This window comes from Scyliorhinus torazame, chromosome 15 (assembly GCF_047496885.1).
Source record: "Scyliorhinus torazame isolate Kashiwa2021f chromosome 15, sScyTor2.1, whole genome shotgun sequence".
Lineage (NCBI taxonomy): Eukaryota > Metazoa > Chordata > Chondrichthyes > Carcharhiniformes > Scyliorhinidae > Scyliorhinus > Scyliorhinus torazame.
This window is the reverse complement of record NC_092721.1, coordinates 205,308,433-205,314,850: the sequence shown is the minus strand read 5'-3', so window position 1 is coordinate 205,314,850 and position 6,418 is coordinate 205,308,433.

The following is a 6,418-nucleotide window of genomic DNA, read 5'->3' as shown; positions in this document are numbered from 1 at the left end:
ACCTAACCTGCACATCTTTGGACTGTGGGAGGAAACCGGAGCACCCGGAGGAAACCCACGCACACACGGGGATGATATGCAGACTCCGCACAGACAGTGACCCAAGCCGGAATCGAACTTGGGACCCTGGAGCTGTGAAGCAATTGTGCTATTCACAATGCTACCGTGCTGCCCTTAAGAACAAATTAATCTACACTAAATCATTCTACCGTAATCCATGTACCTATCCAATAGCTGCTTGAAGGTCCCTAATGTTTCCAACTCAACTACTTCCACAGGCAGTGCATTCCATGCCCCCACTACTCTCTGGGTAAAGAACCTACCTCTGACATCCCCCCTATATCTTCCACCATTCACCTTAAATTTATGTCCCCTTGTAATGGTTTGTTCCACCCGGGGAAAAAGTCTCTGACTGTCTATCTATTCCCCTGATCATCTTATAAACCTCTATCAAGTCGCCCCTCATCCTTCTCCGTTCTAATGAGAAAAGGCCTAGCACCCTCAACCTTTCCTCGTAAGACCTACTCTCCATTCCAGGCAACATCCTGGTAAATCTTCTTTGCACCTTTTCCAAAGCTTCCACATCCTTCCTGAAATGAGACGACCAGAACTGTACACAGTACTCCAAATGTGACCTTACCAAAGTTTTGTACAGCTGCATCATCACCTCACGGCTCTTAAATTCAATCCCTCTGTTAATGAATGCTAGCACACCATAGGCCTTCTTCACAGCTCTATCCACTTGAGTGGCAACTTTCAAAGATGTATGAACATAGACCCCAAGATCTCTCTGCTCCTCCACATTGCCAAGAACTCTACCGTTAACCCTGTATTCCGCATTCATATTTGTCCTTCCAAAATGGACAACCTCACACTTTTCAGGGTTAAACTCCATCTGCCACTTCTCAGCCCAGCTCTGCATCCTATCTATGTCTGTTTGCAGCCGACAACAGCCCTCCTCACTATCCACAACTCCACCAATCTTCGTATCGTCTGCAAATTTACTAACCCACCCTTCAGCTCCCTCATCCAAGTCATTAATGAAAATCACAAACAGCAGAGGACCCAGAAATGATCCCTGTGGTACGCCACTGGTAACTGGGATCCAGGCTGAATATTTTCCATCCACCACCAATCTCGGACTTCTATCGGTTAGCCAGTTCGTTATCCAACTGGCCAAATTTCCCACTATCCCATGCCTCCTTACTTTCTGCAGAAGCCTATCATGGGGAACCTTATCAAATGCCTTACTAAAATCCATGTACACTACATCCACTGCTTTACCTTCATCCACATGCTTGGTCACCTCAAAGAATTCAATAAGACTTGTAAGGCAAGACCTACCCCTCACAAATCCGTGCTGACTATTCCTAATCAAGCAGTGTCTTTCCAGATGCTCAGAAATCCTATCCTTCAGTACCCTTTCCATTACTTTGCCTACCACCTCCATGTTTTTTTAAATACATTTTTAATGTATCCAATTCTTTTTTTCCCCAATTAAGGGGCAATTTATCGAGGCCAATACACCTAGCCTGCACATCTTTTTTGGGTTGCGGGGGCAAAACCCACGCAGACACGGGGAGAATGTGCAAACTCCACACGGAGTGACCCAGAGCCGGGATCGAACCTGGGACCTCAGCGCTGTGAGGCACCGTGCTACCCTAGTACTCCTCCACGTTGAACACCACTTGGAGGAAGCACGGAGGGTGGCTAGGGTGCAGAATATGCTCTGGGTGGGGGACTTCAATGTCCATCACCAAGAGTGGTTCAATAGTACCACCACAGACCGAGCTGGCCGGGTCCGAAAGGACATGAAATGAAAGTCGCTTATTGTCACAAGTAGGCTTCAAATGAAGTTACTGTGAAAAGCCCCTCGTCGCCACATTCCGGCACCTGTTCGGGGAGGCTGTTACAGGAATTGAACCGTGCTGCTGGCCTGCCTTGGTCTGCTTTCAAAGCCAACGATTTAGCCCTGTGCTAAACAGCCCCTAACATAGCTGCTAGACTGGGACTGCAGCACGTGGTGAGGGAACCATGAGGGAAAAACACACTTTACCTCACCCTCACCAATCTATCTGCTGCAGACGCATCTGTAAGACACAGTATCAGTAGAAGTGACCACCGCACATCCTTGTGGAGACCTTCCATTGTGTTGTGTGGCACTACCACCGTGCTAAATAGACTTCGAACAGATCTAGCAACTCAAGACAGGGCCTCCATGAGCTGGTGTGCCATCAGCAGCAGCATATTGGTATTCAACCACAATCTGTAACCTCATGGCCCAGCATATCCCTCACTCTACCATTACCACCCAGCCAGGGGATCAACCCTGGTTCAATGAAGAGTGTAGGAGAGCCAGGAGCAATATCAGGCAGACCGAACAATGAGGTGTCAACCTGGTGAAGCTACAACACAGGACCACTTGGGTGCCAAACATCATAAGCAGCAAGTAATAGACACAGCCAAGCAATTCCACAACCAACACATCTGCAGTCCTGCTACGTCCAGCTGTGAAGAATGGTGGTGGACAATTAAACAACTCACTGGAGGAGGAAACTCCATAAATATCCCCATCCTGGAGGAGCCCAGCACATAAGTGCAAAAGACAAGGCGGAGGTATTCGCAACAATCTTCAGCCAGAAGTGCCGAGTGGATGATCCATCTCGGTTTCCTCCAGAAGTCCCCAGCATCACAGATGTCAGTCTTCAGCCAATGCGATTCACTCCATGTGATATCAAGAAGTGGCTGAAGGCACTGGAGAGGCAAACAGCCCTGACAACATTCCATAATAATACTGAAGAGGTGCTCCAGAACTTGCCACACCCCTAGCCAAGCTGTTCCAGTACAGCTACAACATTGGCCTCTACCCAGCAATCTGCACCCAGGTGTACACAAGAAACAGGACAAATCCAACCCAGCCAATTACCGCCCTATCAGTCTACTCTCGATCATCAGCAAAATGATGGAATGAGTCATAAAAGTGTTGACAAGCAGCACTTACTCGGCAATAACCTGCTCACGGACGCTCAGTTTGGGTTCCGCCAGGGTCACTCAGCTCCTGACCTCATTACAGCCTTGGTTCAAACATGGACAAAAGAGCTGAATGCCAGAGGTGAGGTGAGAGTGATTACCCTTGACATCAAGGAGCCCTGGCTGAACTGGAGTCAGTGGGAATCAGGAGAAAACTGTCCGCTGGTTGGAGACATACCTGGCACAAAGGAAGATGGCTGTGGTGGTTGGAGGTCAATCCAGGACATCACTGCAGGAGATCCTCAGGGTAGAGTCCTAGCCCCAACCACCTTCAGCTGCTTCATCAATGACCTGCCTTCCATCACAAGGTCAGAAGTGGGGATGTTATTGGCTGACTGCACAATGTTCAGCACCATTTGCAACTCCTCAGATAATGAAGCAGTCCATGTCCAAATGCAGCAAGACCTGGACAACATCCAGGCTTGGGCTGACAAGTGGCCAGTTACATTTGCACCACACATAAATGCCAGGCAATGAACATCCCCTGCAAGAGAGGAGCTAACCATCACCCCTTGACATTTAATAGCATTACCATTGCTGAATCTCCCACAATCAAAACTTGGGGGGTTACCATTGATCAGAAACTGAACTAGCCATATTAATACTGTCGCTACCAGAGCAGGTCAAAGGCTAGGATTACTATGGCGGGTAACACACCTCCTGACCCCCCCCAAAGCCTGTTCACCACCTACAAGGTACAAGTCAGGAGTGTAATGGAACACTCTCCACTCACCTGGATGAAATGAAAATGAAAATCACTTATTGTCACAAGTAGGCTTCAGATGAAGTTACTGTGAAAAGCCCCTAGTCGCCACATTCCGGCGCCTGGTCGGGGAGGCCGGTACGGGAATTGAACCCGCGCTGCTGGCCTTGTTCTGCTTTTACAAGCCAGCTGTTTTGCCCACTGTGCTAAACCAGCCCCTGGGTACAGCTCCAACAAGAAGCTCAATACCATCCAGGACAAAGCAGCCCGCTTGATTGCTCCCCCTTCCACATTCAAACCTTCCACCACTGATGAACATTAGCAGCTGTGTACACCATCTACAAGATGCACTGCAGTAACTCACCAAGGTTCCTTGGACAGCACCTTCCAAACACACGCCCACTACAATCTAGAAGGACGAGGGCAGCAGATACCTGGGAACCCCACCACCTGGAGGTTCCCCTCCAAGTCACTCACCACCCTGACTTGGAAATATATCGCCGTTCCTTCACTGTCGCTGGGGCAACATCCTGGAACTCCCTAACAGCACAGTGGGTGTACCTACACCTCAGGGAGTGCAGCGGTTCAAGAAGGCAGCTCACCTCCACCTTCTAAAGGGCAATTAGGGATGGGCAATAAATGCTGGCCTAACCAGCGACACCCACATCCCATAAATGAATTTAAGAAAGCGACAAAAGGGCCTCTTTTTGTGCTGTAAACTCAATGATATGAATTCCACCCCACCACATTCCCTGCAACCTTTTCTCAGTATCGTCCCCTGGGAGAGTCGAAAAATCAGATTTGAAAAACCCGAGGCCAAGTGAAGGGTAAAAGCAACCCTAAGAACCCTGTAATTGATTGAAAATAAAGCAAGGGATGACACCGAGCGTGGCTAGTTAGTTGGTACCTACTCCCTGTAAGATGCAAAGTGTCCCATCCACACAGCAACCCAATGTTCTCTGAAAGGCCCACAGTGAATCATTGCTCATCACACATCATTTGTTTTCCCCTTACAAATGATATGCGTGCGGTGTCCTGATGAGTGCAAGTCAAAAAGCTTCGACATGTCTTTTCCAGCAATACTTTAAGTGGAGTCACTGTTGTAATGTTTGAAACGAAACGGTGAATTTGTACTCAGCAAGGTCCCACAAACAGCAACTGTCAACTTTGGAGCAGGGTTACCCTAGAGCCCAGCAGGCACCGGGAGCAAGTTCTCCCTCCCCAAACAAGACCACAAACAACAACATGATAATGACCAGGTAATCTGTTTTTGTGAGGTAGAATGAGGGATAAATATTGGCCCCAAGACAGTTGCGAAATCTCCTCTTACTCTAATTCAAAACTGCATCATAGGATTATTTTTAGATCTGTCTGAAAAGGTAGGTTGGGGTCTCTGTTTAATATCTCATCTGCACAACATCACCCAACAACACAGCTCTCTCTCAATACCGTGCTGCATTGTCAGACTGGTCTCCAAATCACAAGATTACGAGTTCAAGAATACTAGCAACTGACACACCTTCACGGGAGTGACTGGAGTTCGCACCCAGTCTCAAGTGACCATGCTAACCTGAAGATTTTAAACAGCAGCAAATGTGCAGTTATATAAATGATTCAGTTACACAGGAAGTGTGGAAGTGAGTCTGTGTCTAATTTAAGATGTGGGGAGAGAATTACATAGGATGCTAAACATGCAGAAAAAGAAGATGGGATATGGGAGAGCAGGCTTACCTCTAGCCCATCAGGAACCCAGGAGCAGGGATCCAGCAGGTATTTCAGAGTACATATCTCTCCCCCCCCCCCCCCCGGCCCCCAAGAGACCAGTAAGTATCCGCGAGCAGGTATTCTCTCCCTGCTTCCCCCCCCACCGAGGGGAAATTCCCCAGAGCCCAGCGAATAGGCATCTCCCCAGAGCACAGCAGGTACCTGAGAGCAGGGATCTCCCTGGCGACCAGCAGATAACAGAGAGCCGGGATTCCCCCGGAACCAAGCAAGTACTTGGGAGTAGGGATTCCCCCGGAGCCCAGCGAATAGGCATCTCCCCAGAGCACAGAAGATACCCGAGAGCAGGGATTTCCCCAGAACCCAGCAGCTCTCCGAGAGCAGGGATCTCCCTGGAGACCAGCAGATAACCGGGAGCAGGGATTCCCCTGGAACCCAGCAGGTACCTGGGAGCCAGCAGGTACCTGGGAGCAGGGATCTCCCCGTAGACCAGCAGGTACCCAGGAGCAGGGATCTCCCCGGAGACCAGCAGGTATCTCGGAGCAGCGATTCCCCCAGAACCCAGCAGCTCCCTGAGAGCTGGGATCTCCCCGGAACCCAGCACGCCATCAGAACCCAGCAGGTGCCCAGGCGCAGGGTTCTCTTCCACCCCCCCCCCCCCCGGAGCCCAGGAGCAGGGATTCCCCCAGAACCCAGCATGTACGCGGGGGCAGGGATGTCTCAGAACCCAGCAGGTAACCAAGATCAGGGATTCCCCCCCCCGATGCCCTGCATGTACTCGGGAGGAGGGATCACCCAGAACCCAGCAGGTACCTGTGAGCAGGGATTCCCCCGGAACCCAGTACCTTAGAGAATCCAAAATAAGTTAAAAAGCAAGCATGTTAAATGCACATTTCCCACTCCAGCAGCATTAGATGGAATCTCATTGCCAGCATGTACTGTGAACAGGGAGTCACACTGGGA